The sequence below is a fragment of the Marmota flaviventris genome, chromosome 7, assembly GCF_047511675.1.
Source record: "Marmota flaviventris isolate mMarFla1 chromosome 7, mMarFla1.hap1, whole genome shotgun sequence".
Lineage (NCBI taxonomy): Eukaryota > Metazoa > Chordata > Mammalia > Rodentia > Sciuridae > Marmota > Marmota flaviventris.
This window is the reverse complement of record NC_092504.1, coordinates 54,355,546-54,376,228: the sequence shown is the minus strand read 5'-3', so window position 1 is coordinate 54,376,228 and position 20,683 is coordinate 54,355,546. Positions and strand designations below refer to the sequence as shown.

General features: G+C 33.1%; 1 pseudogene; it reads left to right on the top strand.

Annotated features, from left to right (window-relative positions):
- The first annotated feature begins 516 nt into the window (after window positions 1-516).
- LOC139706474 (UDP-glucuronosyltransferase 2B4-like) lies at window positions 517-16,475 on the top strand (annotated as a pseudogene).
- Window positions 16,476-20,683: the final 4,208 nt, after the last annotated feature.

The following is a 20,683-nucleotide window of genomic DNA, read 5'->3' as shown; positions in this document are numbered from 1 at the left end:
TTGAATATTAACGGAGGTTTCCAATTCTGAGATTCTTTTCTGAGATTGAACAACTAATATATACATTTAAAATGGTGGTTTGTATACTATATGAATTATATTCAAACAATTACTTTACTGCAAAAATATTTTAGATGATACCTAAAAAATGTTTTTTCAACTGTATATTTAGTTTAGTTGCAGTCAAGAAATCTATAAGCAAAAGTCACCTCATTTGCCATTGTTCCATCCATATTCTAAAAATCTGAACATAAGAGAGGTGATCACACATGCAGGATCATAAATTCTTAACTGTAGGAAAGCATTTATAATCATGAAAGAGTCATTAAAACACACAAGCATGAAGTCACCTAACCTTTGATTTTTCAACTTGGAATCTAGATATTCTAAATGTTCACTGTGTATTTACTTTGATGGATACAAGTTACCTTTTAACCAAATACTGATTTTTTTTCCTTAGATAGCAACAAGAATAGAGGGAATTCAATGTGAAAGGAAGCCTTGCATTTCCCCAGGATGTCTACGAAAATGACTGCAGTTCTGCTCCTGTTACTGCTGAGTATTCACTTTGGTTCTGCAAGTTGTGGAAAGGTGCTGGTGTGGGCAATGGAATACAACCATTGGATCAATATAAAGACAATATTGGAGGACTTCCCACAGAGGGGGGCATGAGGTGACTGTTTTGAAACCTTCAGGTTCCATTTTTGTGGATGGTTACAAATCATCTGCAATTAAATTTGAGAGCTATCCTTCATCATTGTAAAGAGGAGATATAGAGATTTTTCTTCTCAATCACTAAATGCATTGATTTATGAGATGCAATAAAAGATATTTTGGAAATATTATTTAAAATTTCATGAAATTTTGAGTCAATTTTCTGATTATGTAGAGAATGTATGTAGAGATGCAGTTTTGAACAAGAAACTCATGACAAAACTACAAGAGTCAAGGTTTGATGTCATTCTTTCAGATGCCATTTGTCCCTGTGGTGAGCTGCTGGCTGAAATTCTTCAAAAACCATTTGTGTACACTCTCTGTTTCTCTCCTGGTTACATAGTGGAAAAGTGTACTGGGGGACTTCTCTTTTTTCTTCCCATGTGCCTATAATATTTTCAGGATTAAGTGATGAAATGACATTCAATGAAATGAAAGATACTCTGTAATTCATTATTTTGATTTTTGGTTTGAATCATTTAATTTGAAGAGATGGAATCAGTTTTACAGTGAAATATTAGGTAAGTGACTTGTACCATAAGGTCCTAACTTTTCTGGACCTTTATAATTGTGAAATTATAACAATAGAAAATCAGAAAATTATTTTAGAAGTTTCATGTAATAAAATAAAATCATCTATGAAGCTCAGAGTGCTTCAGAAAAATATACATTGAAGTGTCAGAAACTTCTGGCCATCATTTGTATAAAACACACTAGAAAATCATATACCCACCCCATAGAGCCCAGAGGACTTCTCTAGGCAACTACATACAGTTTACCATTGCACTACTCATTTCATTTATCTTTGAAAACTAATTTTAAACTTTACTGTCTTCTTGAACCTAGACACAGAGATTGAGGACTTACACTCATATTTCTATTACAACGATCCATGTAGCACTAAGAAAATTGTTTCCCTTTAGTTCAATTAGATTCTTCATTTAGAAACTCTTTTGTCAGTTTGCCTAATAAATTCCTTCTCCATTGTGTGACATTGTTTCCATCCCATACCAGGAGGCTCTTAATTGTTTTTTTTTTTTTTTTTTTTTTTTTTTAGCACTTTCAAATTCCTTCACTAAGTGTTTACAAGTCATTCTTTTTAAGGCCTATAATGTTAAAGCACAAAAATGTAAATTATTAGTCTTGTGTTTTAAACTATCTGTCAAAGAAAAAAAAAGATGAAAATTAAAACTAAACAAAAATAATTCTATTTTATATTGTTACAATTTCCAGCACTTTTTTCAAAATATTTTTTGTGTAATAAATATTTACAAGCTCCTAACGTGAACCCAAAGGAGGTAGTAGGCACAAAGAACAGAATCATATTTAAACTCTTTTCAGTTCACTAGCAGAACAAGGGTTAGAGTTTTCTCTAAATTATACAAACTAGATGAAAGAATACTGAAATGTTCTTTTATTAGCATGGTATGAATAATGGGTTATGTAACTCTAATGTTTGCTTACATTTCTGTTATTTACTTTTTCCACTTTAGGTAAAAATCTAAATATTTGCATCTATACTGGCCAGCTTATTTTTGTGCAATTAACCTTGTAAAGAATTAAGAGATTACAGATAATGTCTACTCCAAAAGCATATATATATATATATATATATATATATATATATATATATATATATATAATTATAAGCATTATATATATATATATATATATATATATATATATATATATATATAATTATAAGCATTATATATATATATATATATATATATATATATATATATATACATATATAATATAGACTATGTATGCATATTTTCCATGCACATAGTAGCTTTATTAAACTACACATACCTTTTGAAAAACAAATTTTTCTAATGTGTTATACATGACAGTAGAATGCATTTGGATGTATTGTACACAAATGGAGCTCAGTTTCTTCCTCTAGCCAAATATGATTCAGAGTCACACCAATACTATAATAATACATGTACACAGAGTAATAATGACTACCTCATTCCATCAACTTTCCCATCCGCATAGCCGTTGCACTCCCTCATACCTCTCTGCAAAGTATAAAGTTCCTTCATTCTTCCCTTCCCATCATGGAGGATTAGCATTTGCTTATCAGAGAAAACATTTGGCATTTGTTTTTTTTGAGTTTGACTTATTTCCCTTAGCATCCATCAATGTACTTGCAAATGCCATAATTTTATTCTTCTTTTAGACTGATTAATATTCCATGTATATATGTACATTATTTTCTTTATTCATTTATCTACTGAAGGGAATCTAGGCTGGTTCCATAGTTTAGCTATTGTGAGTTGAGTGGCTATGAACATTGATGTGACTGCATCATTGTAGTATGCTGATTATAAGACTTTTGGGTATAAACTAAGGAGTGGGATAACTGAGTCAAATGGTGGTTCCATCCCAAAATTTCTGAGGAATCTTCATATTGCTTTTCATAAAGTTTGCACCAATTTGTAGTTTCACCAGCAATAAATGGATGTACATTTTTCCCCACATTCTCAACAACATTTATTGTTGCTTGTATTCTTGATAATCATCATTCTGATTGGGGTGAGATGAAATGTTACCGTAGTCTTGATTTGCATCTCTAGTTGCTAAAGATGATGAACATTTTTTCATATATCTGTTGATCAATTGTATTTCTTCTTCTGTGAAGTGTCTGTTCAGTTCCTTAGCACATTTATTGATTGGGTTATTTGGGGTTTTTTTGGTTTTCAGGTTTTTGAGTTCTTTATATATCCTGGAGATTAGTGCTTCATCTGAGGCACAAAACCAAACACACTTTTAAACATATATTTCTTCATTATTGAAAGTTCTTTCCAACATGAGGTGTATTCCTATCTGCACAAAAACTTCCCAGTGTTCTATAGATTTAGTCTTCTATTTCCTGTTCAGGATGACCCACTATATTGGCAGAGACAATGGCTAAAGCAGATATCTGGCTTATTTGCACCTACTGGGATTTGGGATTTTCTCACTCAACCCTACCAAATGTAGATATTGTTGGAGGACTCCACTGCAGACCTGCCAAATCTCTGCCTAAGGTAAACTTGTTTCCATTTAGTTGGTTCTGTCATCCTTTCATTTTCACCAGGAGTTATTCTCTCTTCCTCATTCAGAATGCTTAATCACATTTACAGAATTATAGAAAATGGAGCAAAGAGACCTATATATTGAAAACTTTCACATCTATACTATCACAAATATGTAAATTTTATCTTTGTTTCAGAAGAAGACCTTTCAAGGATAGGGTGAGTTAAATGTAGAAATTCATTATTCAACACATAAAAAAATACCAGTCATTCTCTGAAAGAATATTGAGAAGGGACTAGCATGTACCACAGGAAAGTGCTGAATATGCGGAGAAACAAAGTAGCACAGTCTCTGCCACAAACACCTTCCATTCCCCATTGAAATGTAGACTGTGCACAAGAAAGAGAAATTGTGTGGGAAATGTTATGATAAGGAAGACCAGAAGTGTTTCTTGTCTACCCCAAGTCTATAGGGTGCCTCAAGAATACTCCCTGAGAGATCATGGGTCTCCATAGCATAACTGCTGAACAACAATATTAGAAAAAATATATATTGCACAGGTAACATGGAGTGCAAATTGTGGATTTTTAATAATACTTGTTAATTTGTAAGACTTGAATTTGTAGGCTGCCCTGAGTTTATAATTATGAACAGATCTATAAGTTTATAGAATTATATATCTTAAAATGAAGCAAAAAATTAATGTTTTTTAATGAATATCACACCTTAATAACACAGTTGGAAAGCAAGCATTTTTTACTGCTTCATTATGTGATCATTTAAGAGACTTTTTGGCTACATCTTCAGTAGCAGCATAAAATCTGATCTTATTAAAAGTTTAAAATCCAATATGGTCACCCCTCATTCCACAAGCAGTGAAACAAACAGTCTGAACTGCCAAACACTTGGGTAAAATATTTCTCCATTTAGATAAAGGGATAATGACAGTGTCAATAGAAAAATTAAGATAACAGATAAAAGAGGACAAGAAAGAGGATGATTAGCAGACTAATCATAATATTTAAGAAAGGCTGTTGTGGTAATGAAGTTTCATAAATAAAATTCAAATCCACATCAGTGATTGTCAGACCTATATGAATATTTATAGCTCCAATGTGCGTTCTCACCATACACCATTAGATTCTCAGAAATTTCTATATATTTGGAAGAATAATATATTTGGAAAATATAGCAAAAATCAGAAAAAATGCACATTTTCTAAATTTTTGTATGGTTTAAATAGCTAGAAGAAAGGGTTTGAAATGTTCCCAGCAGAAAAAAAAATGATAAATGCTTAAGATGGCACAGGTACTAATTACTTTGATTTGATAATTTAGCTTTATATACATATGTTGAATTATCACACAAATCTCCAAAACCTGTATAACTGTTATGGGAAAGCAAAAAATTTACAAAGTATTACACAAAAATAAAAATGCCTAGCTCTATTTGCTTCATGACTTTGGAAATTACACAGACAAAAATGTTATGCTGTAATCATATTTATAGCATTTATTTATAAAAAAAAATTGGAAATCATTTAGATATACAACATGGAGGAATGATGTAAAATATATACTTTTTTCATGTTATACAATTACAATCATTTTATCCAAGAATACTCAACCTCATTTTCAGCCATTATGCAAATATATTTGGAAAATGAGGGATATATATTAAATAAGATTGATATTTTCTTGGAGGATGAATAGGCATATATAATATGTGCCTAAATATCTATAAATATGTGTCATATATATGCACTTAGTTGTAAGAATAGAAAACAAAACACAACAAAAACATGAAAATTTATATGTATTTGTTATCTAAGTATGGAACCCAGGTCCTCTTAATTACTAAGCAAATGCTGGAACACTGAATTCTATCTCTAGCCCTTAAAACACATAAAAGTTAAATAAATTTAAATTTGAAACAACAAGTAGTTTATTTTTAAGAAAATTTCTGTTTATTATATTATTCCAATTTTTATGATAAAATTTTAAAATTGAATTTTAAAGGTTGTTGTAGAATGAGAAGAACCAGTCTTCTCAGTGGTTAGTCTGTAATCTGAGGATATTTCAGTTAATCATATAAGTATGCACACAATTTAAAAAATGAATGAATAAATAAATAAATCAAAGACAATAGGCAAATTTCTCATAAAAGGGATGAAGAAGTATTTAAGCAGAGCATCAGTGAGAATAAATAGCAAATAAAATTGGCTACATTACTAAAAGTCATCTGAACACACGAACTATCTGGATGTATCATGTGAGTCACAGGAATAATGCATTCATCACGAAGAAGACATAATCAAGTTAAAATTATAATTTTAAACAATGTTGAAGACAATATGGGACCTGCAACAAATGTGAAGTTATTTCATGTTGTTGCTTAAGATATATATTTTTTTTTTCAAACAAAGCCTAACCAGTGGTTAGAGAATGAAATATACTATGTGGTTTTTGAGAATGTGAATATCATTTCACAGATGAAAACAGAAAAAAGTGACTTGAAAACAGAAACATTAAGAAAAGTGTGGAAATTGACAAGATTTCAAAAAAACTTTTGGATCTCTATTTCATTTTTGAATTAGGGACTTTATTGAACAAGGTACAATTATTCTTGTATAGAATATATAAGGCAAAGGATCAGAAACCACCTGTTAGGATAATTCCAGGACAATTTCAGGAAGCATTTTTTTCAGAAATTTCAAAACACTGAAGTGAGTTATTCAATAGTGTGACCAAATCTCTACTGGAGAAAGGCCTGGTGGAATTCTCCCACTTGTGTGAATTTCCTGCCAAACCCAGTAGGTGATATAAGAAATCTGTCACAGTCAGGTATACACAGGAAATTCTACAGGGACCTCAATTTTACAATATGATTTCATGTCATAATATGTACAGAAATACGTTCATCAAACATGTAGCTAAATATATAAACAATTAGGGAATAAACATGACTCTTAACAATAAAGAATGATTTAGAGGTACAATTTGCAATATTCTGATGAAATTAATCTAATAAGTGATTTTAGAGCAAAGAAAAAGATATGTAAGGATTTTCTTCAATTTATCCTAATTTTTCTTTATATGTGTAGAGAAATAAAGGAGCAATGAACACACCATACTTCACCACACAATCATCACCACTGCATTGTGGTACATCAAAAGTATTCGGTGAATCAGAATCTTGTACCAATTTAGTAATAAATGATATTAAGTAACATCAGAACAGTTTAACTAAAAAGTTTTACATAAAGTTCACACATCACTTTTAACAAAAATTTGTCTCCCTTGGCCTGGGAAGGAATTTCTAACCCTCAGATGTGTGGGCTGGCTGGACATAAAAAGCTAGAAAAGTAATATCAAGAAATAAATACAAAAGATGCAGGAAAAATATTTTTCAAAGGTGGGGCATTGACAAGTGAAAGAGACTTGATGGGTCTGATCCTAACAAAGGGAAAAGCCCGCAAATGTTTTATTTTTAGTGAAACACACCAAAGCAATTTATTTCTTCAGAGGCTTCTTCAAGGAAAAACAAGAAGCAAGAAGCTGTTCAAGTTGGCTCAGACATGCCCACGGTTCATTTGCAGAATATTTGGCACATGGTCTGCAATGATTATGCAGTGAAATTTGTCATTCAATTTTCAGTCCTTGGTGATGGCATAGACATCAACGTCACAACCACAGAAATAGAAGCATTCAGCTTCAGAAGGGGGGGGGGGATACTTTAGAGAGTCAGATAAGTATCTGGGAATTCAGGATATTATTCTCTATGGACCAAGTCAGGAGGACGGGGGCTAATATGGTAGTTTTGTTTGGTGAGTTGTAGCCACATAATGAGGGAAACCAGAATTAAAAAGTCATCGAGGATGAACACATGAACCAATCCAATTTACAGGTTAGAGTAATACAAAAAGATGTGCTATAACATTCTATTATAACAAAATCTACCTGCAATCTCTTAATCTTAATAAGAAAGTAAGTGAGTAAGGTTATTCTTGACAAAATGTGTCTCAACTGTTTTGGATTTATAGAATTGTTTACATCAGTACAAATGGAATGGGAATTGACTGCATAGTGCTTTGTGAAATTGCCTTCTGAATCTTTTTGCTAGGAGTATCAAATAAGAATTTTAATCTCCACTTAAGGCTGGGAAGTCAAATCAGGCATCAGAATTTACCTTTAATACTCAGATTTTGATAAATTCCTCTTTACCTATAGTCCCTAGGATAATTTAAGGTTCCTGGACCTGATAAGAAATACCTTGTTTTTCAATGCAGATAGGAGGGAATCCTAGAATTCATGACTATTTTGTCACCAAAGTATATCTTGTGTTTATTAACAAAACCAAATACATATGTTAGAGCCCCATGTCAAAATTACAAAAATGCATGGTTCCATTCTTTAATTAGTGTTTCAGTGGTTAATTTTAGTTTGAAATGGGCTAGTATGTAATTAATATATACCACATAATAGTATATATCAAGTTATCAAGACAAATGTTTTCAAACACTCTTTTTGGGAAGATACAATGACACCAGCAAAATCAGGTATCATCTCAAGGTATTTCCTTGTTAACACTATGTGACTGTTTAATACATACAGAAAGAAAATATAAGCTAATAAAATACTTAATGCTGGTTGTTCAGAAACAGTTTTTTTCATTAAACCAATGTCAATGCAATCTTTTTTTACCAAAGATTTATTCAAGTCATGTGCACATGAAGCCTGTTTGGATTTCTTTATTTCTCTGTATTCTAAATGTTTGGTTAGATCTAGTTTCTACATATGTTGATTTAACTCTAAGTCAATGTGAATAGAAATCTGTACAGAGATTTTATAAATTTAATAACGAATACCATCTTGTACTTAGGAAATATCATATAAACGTATCACATACTTACATAAATAAACAAACTGAATAACATATCTTTACAGACCCTATGAACTGCATTCTAAAATTTTGGCCATAAGTCAGGTAGCACTCTAATACAAAACTCAATGATTCTACTGTTTTTGATAAAAATACAACAATTTGAAATGACCTGCACAATACAAAGTTTTTTTTAACTAATGCTTATGAAGAAGGATTTTAACATTTTCTTTTCTCCTCACAAAGAGAGTCTCTCTTATGGAGGCTGAATAGGCTGAGGAGACAGATATCTTGTGGTGCTCAGAATGTCTTCTAAGCATAGCTGAGTGTACAATATAGTAATTTTAATTCTTTCTTCTATTTTTAAAGTTTTTCTCATTAGTTAAAGAAAAATAAAATTATTAAAAAGCATTTTGCCACATCATACATAAAAGGAGTGTAGCTTCTTATTATCACCTGTCACGTAATCACACATGTACACAGGGTAATAATATTTGATTCATTCTATTATTCTTCCTACCCACATACTGCCTCCTTTCCCTTCAATTCTCTATTTCTAATCCAAAGAAACTCTATTTTTCTCTACAATCCACCCTGTAATGTGAATTAGCTTCCGCATATCAGAGAAAACATCCACCTTTGGTTTTTTAGATGGGTTTATTTCACTTATCATGATATTCTCTAGCTCCATCCATATATGTGCAAATTCCATAATTTCATTTTTCTTTAGTGTTGAGTAACATTAGAGTGTATATATATACTATATTTTCTTTGTCTATTCATCTATTGAAGGGCATCTAGGTTAGTTCCATAGTTTGGCTATTGTGAATTGAGCTGCACTGATATGGCTTCATCACAGTAGTATGCTGATTTTAAGTTCTTTGGGTATATGCCAAGGAAAAGCATAGCTGGGTTAAATGGCAGTTGCATTCTAATTATTGTGAGGAATCTCCATATTGCTTTCCATAATGGTTGCACCAACTTGCAGTTCCACCAGTAATGTACCTGTTACCCCACATCTCTGCCAACATTAAATGTTGCTTGTATTCTTGATAATTGCCATTTTTTTTATTAAAGTGAGACTAAATGATTTTATTTCCAATAATATTTATTTTCTGTTAAATCTCCAGTAGTTGCCTTCGGGGATCCTGAGTTGCTTGAGAGCTCTCAGTTGGGTCAGAAGAACAAGTGACTAGAGGAACAGTGAGGCTGAAGCAGGAACTGAAAAGTGTGGCTTAGGACACAGAGTGAGAGAACTAGGTGGATCTTGAAAGGAAGCACATGAAAGGGAGTGAAGATACTAGGGGAACTATGAAGGTGTTAAAAACAATAAGAGGAGGGAGGGAGTGGTGATGAAAAGAAAGAGAAAGGTCTTATGGAAGCCAATTTGGGTGATTATAAGTTTTGAAGAGTAACTTGCACACACATAACCACAGCAACACTATTGCCAAAAGTGAAGTCTTGGAAGCAAAGTAAGTGTCTAAGAGGATACACAGATAGGCTATTTGTAATATATGTATATCTTATATAACTTACATTCCTGGGACATTACTTACCCTATAATACATAGGAAATAGTGAAACTGTGCCACAACCCAGATGAAACTTACTTAAACTACACTGTAAAAAAAAATCCAGTAAAGGGAGGCTGAGACTATAGCTCAGTGGTAGAGTGAGGCCCTGGGTTCGATCATCAGCACCACATACAAATGAATAAGTAGAATAAAGATATTTTTTTAAAAACCCCAGTAAAGGGGCTAGAGTTGTGGCTCAGTGGTAGAGCTCTTTCCTTGCATATCACATGTGATTCACTGGGTTCAATCCTCAGCACCATATGTAAATAAATAAAGGTATTGTGTCCATCTACAACTAAAAACAACAACAATATATTTAAGAAATAACAACAACAAAAACCTTCCATATGTATTAAGTATCTATACTACACAAATTTAGAGAAACAGAAAGTAGAAGTATTGGTAGTAAAAGATCAGAGTGAGAAAACAATAATTGTGTCCAATTTATATAATTTCTTGGTTTAACAAAGTAATAGTATTCTACAAATGTTGGCATTAGGATATGTGTATGTGTAGCATTATTGAACTATGTACCTCAAAAAAGGTTAAAATTATATATTTATGTTATGTACATATGAACTTAATTTTTTTTAAAAAGCCACTAATTTAGTATGTCCTGAAAATATTTTTTCTCTCCTTATTTGAATAAATCTTTGCTTTGTTGCTAGATTTGTGATAGAGCAAATTCTTTCCTTCACAGGAAATGGAAGACCTTGTCCAGAGCTCAGGAGAGAATGGTGTTGTGATTTTTTTCAGTGGGGTCAATGATTGGAAACTTGATGAAAGAAAGGGCCAAAATGATTGCATTAACTCTTGCCCAGATTCCTAAAAAGGTTAGATAATGGTATAGAACTGTGGAAAGAGTCTGTTTAACTCTGTAAAGGGTCTTATAAATGATTTTCCTTGCAAAAGATGCACACTTGTGGTATGTATAAATTTATCTCAGTATTCATTTTTAAAACCAAATATATATAGCAACTGTTAAAACAGTGTAGAGATAATTTCTGATTTTAAAAAGTCAGCATTAACATTATGCTAAAGCACAAATATATTCATAGGTTCAGTGTGAATATAATATTATATTAATATGACAGATATACCAAAATACCAAATTCTGCCCTGCCTTGTCCTCTTTTTTTCCATGCAGGACCCCTGAGAACGATGTAGATACCAAAGAAGTTAAGTTTGAATGAGCACCAACACAATGACAATAAGTAGGTCTTAAAAAGTCAAAATGCATCACAGATTGCCATCTTCCTACATAATCTTGGCCTCCATTCTTCTCCTAAATGATAAAAAGGGCCTATTCCTGGAGCTGTCCTTCATTCTATTCAGAGTAGGAAAACCAAGATAACTACCAAACCAACCAGACTTAGAGAAAAAGAAAAATCAACCTGCCCTAGTGACTTGCTCTGCTCCTTTCTCAAGATTGAAAATGTCTTGGACAGGAGACAGGAAGGAAACAGGAAGCTGCCCTTACCATGGACTCTCTGCCTTAGAGAAACATGATCACACAAGAGCAAACACTACCAGAAAAATTTATTCTCAGGAAATATGTTTGAGTAAATTTTCTCACACACCACTCAAAAGGAAAAAAAGTGGAGCTACACACAACAGCCTCTGTGGGGACCAGGCCCACAGCAGCCTAGGTCCACTGCTTTTGATACAGGGCAGACACTCACCAAAGCCTAGCCTCTGACCAGCAGACTACCACAGGAACCCAGATGCAGCCCAGACCACACATATCAGCCCAGGGGGATCCAGGATCTCAGTAGGCACAGTTCACCCCTCCCCCAGGGGGCAGACACTGCCAGAGCCTAGGCTTTGGGGGAAAGAAAGTCCCTTCCAACCAGCAGATTAGTGGGAGGTCAGGCACAAAGGCTCAGATCCACCCACAGCTGCCTTTGCAGGGCCCAGGCTTATAGCAAGCCTGGTCCAGCCCCTTCCCAGCAGGGCAGACTTTGCCAGAGCCTAGGCTGTGGTTCAGGACTGCCCCTTCTGACCAGCAGACTACCATGAGAGGTCAACCTCAGTGGCCCAGATCTACACACTCCAACTTATACAGTTCCCAGATCCAGGATGCAGTAGCACACATTGAGGGACACCAGCAGGGTCTGGAAGCCCAACATCAAGGTGAGATACAGACAATCTGCATGGGTACTACAAGAATTATTTCTCAATTAAATTCTGGCAAATTGAATACAAAAATATATCTCAATTAAATTCTGGCAAATTGAATACAAAAGTAATCAAGTAGGTTTCATCCCAGGGATGCAAGGTTAGTTCACCATATGGAAATCAAAAATGTAATTCATCACATCAATAGACTTAAAGATAAGAACCATATTATCATCTCAATAGATGCAGAAAAAGCATTTCACAAAATCCAATACTCCTTTATGTTCAAAACACTAGAAAAATTAGGGATAACAGGAACATGTCTCAACATCATAAAGGCTTTCTATGCTAAGTCTCAGGCCAACATCATTCTAAATGGAGAAAAATTAAAGGCATTCCCTCTAAAAACTGGAACAAGACAGGAGTGCCCTCTTTCACCACTTCTATTTAATGTAGTTCTTGAAACATTGGTGACAGAAATTAGACAAATGAAATAAATTAAATGGATACATATAGGAAAAGAAGAACGCAAATTGGCACTATTTGCTGATGATATGATTCTATAACTGGAAGACCCTAAAATTTCCACAAGAAAACTTCTAGAAATAGTAAATGAATTTGGAAAAGTGGCAGGATATAAAATCAACACCAGTAAATCAAACCCATTTGTATATCAGTGACAAAGCCTCAGAAAGGGAAATGAGAAAAACTATCCCATTCTCAATAACCTCAAAAAAAATGAAATACTTGGGAATCAACTTAGTAAAAGAGGTGAAAGATCTATATAATGAAGATTACAGAACTCTAAAGAAAGAAATCAAAAAAGACCCTAGAATATGGAAAGATCTACCTTGCTATTGGATAGGCAGAATTAATATTATCAAAATGACCATACTTCCAAAAGCACTATACAGATTTAATGCAATTGCAATTAAAGTTCCAAAGATGTTCCTCATAGAAATAGAAACAGCAATCTGAAATTCATCTGGAAAAATAAGAGACCCAGAATAGCTAAAGCAGTCCTTAGCAGAAAGAGTGAAGCTAGTGGCATGGCTATAGCAGAGCTTAAACTATACTACAGAGCAATAGTAACAAAAACAGCATGGTATTGGCACCAAAACAGACTGGTAGACCAATGGTACAGAATAGAGGACACAGAGACTAACCCACAAAACTACAATTATCTTATATTAGACAAAGTTGCCAAGAACATGCATTGGAGAAAAGATAGCCTCTTCAACAAATGGTGCTGGGGAAACTGAAAATTCATATGCAACAAAATGAAATTAAACCCATATCTCTCACCATGCATAAAACTCAACTCAAAATGGATCAAGGACTTAGGAATACAACCAGAGACCCTGTGTCTAATAGAAGAAGAAGGAGGCCCCAATCTCCATCATGTGGGATTAGGCCCCAACTTCCTTAATAAGATTCCCTGGGCACAAGAATTAAAATCAAGAATCAATAAATGGGATGGACTCAAACTAAAAGGTTTCTTCTCAGCAAAATAAACAATCTGTGAGGTGAATAGAGAGCCTACATCTTGGTGGCAAATCTTTACCCCTCACACATCAGATAGAGCACTAGTCATTAGGGTATATAAAGAACTCAAAAAGCTAGACACCAAAAAACAAAGCAAACAAACAAACAAACAAAAAAAAAAAAAAAAAAACCAAAATCCGAATAACCCAATCAATAAATGGGCCAAGGACCTGAAGGCACACTTCTCAGAAGATGATGTACTATCAATAGAAATACATTGGAAAAAATGTTCAGCATCACTAGCAATTAGAGAAATGCAAATCAAAACCACTATAAGATTTCATCTCACTCCAGTCAGAATAGCAGCTATTATGAAGACAAACAACAATAAGTGTTGGTGAGGATGTGGGGAAAAAGGTATACTCATACACTGCTGGTGGGACTGCAAATTGGTGCAGTCAATATGAAAAGCAGTATGGAGATTTCTTGGAAAATTGGGAATGGAACCACCATTTGATTCAGCTATCCCTCTCCTCTGTCTATACCCAAAGGACTTAAAAACAGCATACTACAGGGACACAGCCACATCAATGTTTATAGCAACAGAATTCACAATAGCTAAATTTTGGAACCAAGCTAGATGCCCTTCAATAGATAAATGGTTAAAAAAATGTGGGATATATGCCCAATGGAGTATTACTCAGCAATAAAAGAGAATAAAATCATGGCATTTGCAGGTAAATGGATGGAGTTAGAGAAGATAAGGCTAAGTGAAGTTAGCCAATCCCTAAAATCCAAATGCCAAATGTTTTCTTTTAGATAAGAAATCTGATTCATAGTAGAATAGGGAGAGGGAACATGGGAGGAATAGATGAACTCTAGATAGGGCAGAGAGGTGGGAGGGAAGGGAAGGGGGCATGGAGTAACTAATGAATGTTCAATGTGCTGATCATTATTATCCAAAGTACATGTATGAAGAAACCAATTGGTGTCAGTATACTATGTATACAACAAGAGATGAAAAATTGAACTTTATATATGTAATAAGAATTGTAATGCATTCCACTGTTATATATAAATATAAATAAAAAAAATAAATGTTTTAAAAAATAATAATAAAAATAAGAAATAAAAAACAAAAGAAAAAAGTGTAACATTAAATTTAAAAGTTGATAAGCACTATAAATATAGATTAATAAATGGGGGAGCCCATTAGAAATTTTTAATGATTTTTGTCCTACAATAGAATTATTATAACCATCAATATTTAAATACATGTATATCACATTGATAAAACCATTTAGCTTGTCAAATATTTATGAACCCTGGAGGTTGTATAGCAGCAAACATTGTTAAATATAAAAATATGTACATAAAAATGTCCTCTATTTAAATCACCATTTAAGTTGTTCACATTATCATATCTTTTTCTATTTTTCATTTCATTATCTGTTGTATCAGAAGCATTAGGCTATGAAATTTCATAATCTCTTCCATATTTTAACCTGCTATATTTTGAAGTTGTCTCAATGAATAAGAGGTCTGCTCTACCTTAACAGATTTTATGGAGATTTGATGGTAAGAAACCAGATATATTAGGACTCAACATTCGATTGTATAAGTGGATTCCCGAAGGTGACCTTCTTGGTAAGATTTGGGAAATGAATCATGAAAATATATTTTAAAAATCTTAATCATAAAGATAATAGTTGAGTCATTCATAATTGTATTAGAAATATTAATGAAAAAGTCATTAATTACCTAAGTTCTTTATATTTACTCTCTTTTCAGGGAAAATGGAGATTGATCAACTCTTCACATTTTATTATACATGGCATAATAAATTATCTATATTTCAGTTGTAATTACCTCTCTCAGTGAATTTTTTTTATCAATTTCTGCATTGTCTCTTTTTCTTCTATTTCTGCAATTTTACACCTATACTTTGACATACAACAGAGCTATTTGAAATGCCATAAAAAAAAAGATCCCTCTCCTTTCTCACAATGTTCTCTGAATTTTCCATTATAAAAACAATCTTTGATTATAATTGTGAAGTGTACTTCAATTCATGATGAAGTGTAGTCAGTCCTACCTCTGATTCCAGCACCACAACTACCCTACTTTCTGTTGCCTTGGATAATGCATAACTGACTCAAAGCTGTCACAATTTCTTTAATTGTACGCATTCTCATACTTCCACTTTTAAACTACACATGATATTGCTACTACGCAGAGTGTTCTCTTTCTTTTTATTTACATGGCAACCTTGCTTCCACTTTCAAGTCTCAATTCACATACTTCCATGTAGCCTTCATAATTTCAGTGCAGTTTCATGGTTATAATAATCTGATATCTAGAAAATAATTCATCTCCAATGGCTCATGTTGTGCATTTCTGATCTTATTTATGACTCAAAATTGGCAGAGTGCCTTAATTTCTTCTAATCATAGGTCATCCAAAAACCAGGGCTTCTATAACTCCTGGTGGAACCAATGGCATCTATGAGGCCATCTCTCATGGGATCCCTATGGTTGGCATTCCATTGTTTGTGGATCAACCTGATAACATTTCTCACATGAAGATCAAGAGAGCAGCTGTTAGATTGGATTTTAACACAAGGACAAGTACTGATTTGCTCAAAGCATTGAATATAGTCATCGAAGTCCCTTTGTGAATATAACATTTTTTTCACTTAGATATATGTATAGACAGATTCCCTTGACAGTGAAAATAGATTTGCTCCTATTTTTAGCCTAATTTTCAAACATTAATTGATTTATACAATGTGATGTGTGCTTTTACTAAATCAGGACTTTTAAAAGTGAAAATCAAACTGATGCAGTGACTATATGACTTCTTATTATTCAATCAATGTGATGCTAAAAATATATATTCTGTGTAGCTAAATGTAAACAGAACACATGGAAAAGTAAACTAATTTGAAGAAATATTAGATAATATTTCAAAACTTCAAATTTCTGAAATTATTAATCTTTTTATATTTTGTAACCATTATTATGCAGAGTAGAAAACTTGATACATGGATAATATATATAATGTCAAATCCAGTTCATTTTCATTTACTTCATTTAAATACTTATTTATAACTTCTATAATAACCAACTTTTAACCTCCTCTTTTCCATATCTTTATTAGATATACATGAAAAGTTGTACCCTACAGTCACCTGGCTTGGCACAGAACAATTGGACTTCTTCCTGCTAACTAACTGCGGTTTAGTACCTATTGTCCAACATCTCTATTCCCACACCCTCCTAACCTACCTAGATTCTGCTTAGCATAATGCTAAACCTACTTCCATGAAATCAACTTTTGTTAATTTTACACATGAAGGAGACACACAGTACTCTCTCTTATGGTCTAGTTTATATTATTTTACATGATGTTCACCAGTTCCTTTCTAACTCCTACAAGCATAGGATTTCATTCCATTTTTATGGCTGAATAATAATTCACTGCATATATATTTCACTTTTGTTATCTAAAAATGAATATGTTACTTGATTTCCTATCCTGGCTAATGTTGGGAGAGCTGCAATAACATGGGGGTACAGGAATCATTTTGATATACTACTGATGTCTTTTTCTTTAATTCTTTTTATTCCTTAGTGGAAAAGTTGAGCTCCAGGTGAGATGTATTTTTAGTTTCTCAAGAAACTTCTTTTCCAGGGTGGTTGTTCTAATTTACATTATAGTAGTGGTCTGTAAGAGTGCCTCTTACTCTGCACCCTTGCCAACATTTTTCTTTTTTTTTTTTTTTTTTTGTCTTTTTGAGTATAGCCCTTGTTATGTATATTTGATTATTTCTTGTGGTTGTTTTTATTTGCATTTTCTTCAGGATCAGTGATGGACAGGATCTTTGCATATATTTGTTGCCCATTTCTCTTTTGTTAAAAAATGGAAATTCAGATTATTTATTCATTTTTAAGCATTTTTTTCCTCTTGAGATTATAGAATTCCTCATAATATCAATATGATTTCTCAAATTTTCAAACTTCTTTAACTTTAGTTTGGAGAATTGTGTACATTTAACTTTCTTGGGAAAAACACTCAATAATTACAATCCTGTAAAAAGTCTAACAGTTCCCTTTGGTTCTGAGAGGCCATATTGCTGCTGTCTTTTAGTATAAATCCAGCCTCAGCATCACTTCTCTACTGAGCATCTGGAAAGACATTTGCCTTCTTCCAGCTAAGTCACTTTGCAGTAGAATGTCTCTGGCATTAGAAACATAATCATTCCTATCTGCTTTCTACAGTTAAGCTATGGAAGAAAATATTTAGTGTCATTAGCTTATTATTATTTCCTCTTAATCCTTCAAATGAATTCACCCAGTGGCCCACTCTCATAATTGAACACTGGATATAATGTGATTATCTTTTCTTGCTGAATTATTTAAAACCTTATCTGCATAAAGCATTATTACAAAAGATTTTATTCAAGAAGGTATAGTTTGCCTAAGTCAGCCTCACTATGAGTTTAGCTGGAAACTGAGGAGAAAGAAGAAATATAATAGATTACATGAAAAAGTAGAAAGTCAATCTTATTTCATTTTTTATACTTTTCCACAATTTTCTGAATTTTCTCAAATTGAGCTTGTACTATTTTCATAAGGATATAACAGAATGAGCAAAAACACATGTTTGCAATTAGTTCACCAACTGAGGTTGTATTACTCTATCTTTTTTGTGTAATGTCATCTACTGAATGAATAGCTTTGGACCACAAACCTGTGAGACAAAGATTGAACATAAATTAATGCTGCTATATTTTAATGGAATCACACAGAATACCTTGATGCCCCATGAGAGTCACAGAAATAACACAATGGTCTCCCTACAGAAAATAATTATACTTTGAAGAATGCTCTGGACAATGTACAGTCTGCATGGTCAATACTTAGAAAAATTTTAGCTTTTTTATCTTTTCTCTAAAAATTGTTTTAAATATAACCTCTCTATATTAGAAAATACACATTTTATGTTCAAAAGTTGCTCATTATTATACAGTGAGAAAAGAACAAATCATGCATATAAAATGCAATGAAGAAAAGAAAAGCAATATATGGTTTTAAAAACACAAGTAGTGAAACTTTGTCTCCTCCACATCTTCTTCCTTTTGTGGGGAGAAGAGTTTATAGTTTGAATATTGAATGTGTCCCAAAGGATTTGTCCCTGGCTCACGGCACCACTGGGAGGTGGTAGAATTTTTAGGTTGTTAGGCCCAGTGGAAGAAAGTTAGGTCATTTGGCATATGCCCTTGAAAGGAATTTTGGGATCTAAGCCCCTTCTCTTCCTCTCTCTATGTCTCTTTTTTAATTCCTAGTCACTTTCTCTGACATACTCTCCTACCGTGATGTACCCCCTCAAAATCAGCCCAAAGCAATGGTGCCAACAGACTGTGAAATGTCCCAAACTGTGAGCCAAAATAATATTTACTTCCTTATCAGTTCATTATCTCAGGAATTTTATTAGAATAACAATGCAAAGTTGACTAACACACAACAGAGATTAAATTGAATGATATGGGATTGCTGTTATGTTAGATAATAATTTAGCAGTTGGTATGTACTGATAATTTCAAATAAGAATAATTTTCAAAGAATCCCAAGAAAACATGTCTTTACCAGGAGCTTTCTAAAAGGTGAGGTGATTTGATCAAAAGGTTGACCAAATCTACACTGGAGAAATGCTGGCTGAACCACTTTGATTGTGGTATAAGTGCTCCCTGTGGGACACAGAAAGGTGAGAAGAAACACCAATCACATCCAGTTACATATAGCACATTCTACCAAAGTATCAACTGAATATCAGGACAAAAGTTCCACATGGAAATAATATCCTAAGAAGTACGATAATTTAAATGTGTAGCTATACATGTATACTCTTAGATTCTAAACAGGACTCTTGGAACCATTTCATTGAAATTCTAAAGCATATCTCAATAATCATAAAAATCTTAACCTTATTGAAGGAGTGTTTTAAGGGGTGGTGATTGGAAAAGTTCAACAAATTATAAGATAAGCTATACAGGAATACAGAGATGAGAGAAATTGAATAAAGTTTCATCTGTAACTTTCTTTTAGTACTCCTAAATTGAAAAACATAATATCTAAAATAAAATGATTCTTCAGATAAGTTGAATACAACACATTGCTTAGTAAAACAATAATGATAAATATCTAAAGGTGAGATAAATTCCTAGGTATTTTATTTTTTTAATTTTTTAGTTGTATATGAACATGATGACTTTATTCTATTTATTTTTATGTGGTGCTGAAGATCGAACCCAGGGCTTCACAATTGTCAGGGAAGTGCACTATAACTAAGCCACAACTCCTGCCCCAGTTCCTATGTATTGTCTGCTTCCAAGAACATAAAAAAACACAATAACATTAGATTAGATTAGAATGTTTTACACTACCCTTAAAAAATATTAACAATAACTCTTAAAAACAGTAAGGTAGACTTGATTCAAGTATCTGCATCACTGAAATCATATTTTCAGTAGGGGAGTCTTGTAATTTGAACATAGCTTGTCACCACCCATGTTTCTGTTGAGGTTTAGTTGTACAATATTGAGAAGTGTGATTACTTTGTCAACTTTTTCATCACTGTGGCCAAAATACCTAAGAACAACATAGAGGAGAAAAAGTTTATTTGGGGCTTAAGGTTTCAGAGGTCTCAGTCCATTGATGGCTAACTCCATTGCTCTGGGCCTAAGATGAAGTAGCACATCAGTGAGGGAAGTCCCAGCAAAGAAAAGCCCCTCAGCTCATGTCAGCTTCTGGAAGGAGAGAGGAAGAGAGAGAAAGAAAGAGAGAGAGGCACCAGAGGACAGATGAACCCTTCTAGGGCATACAA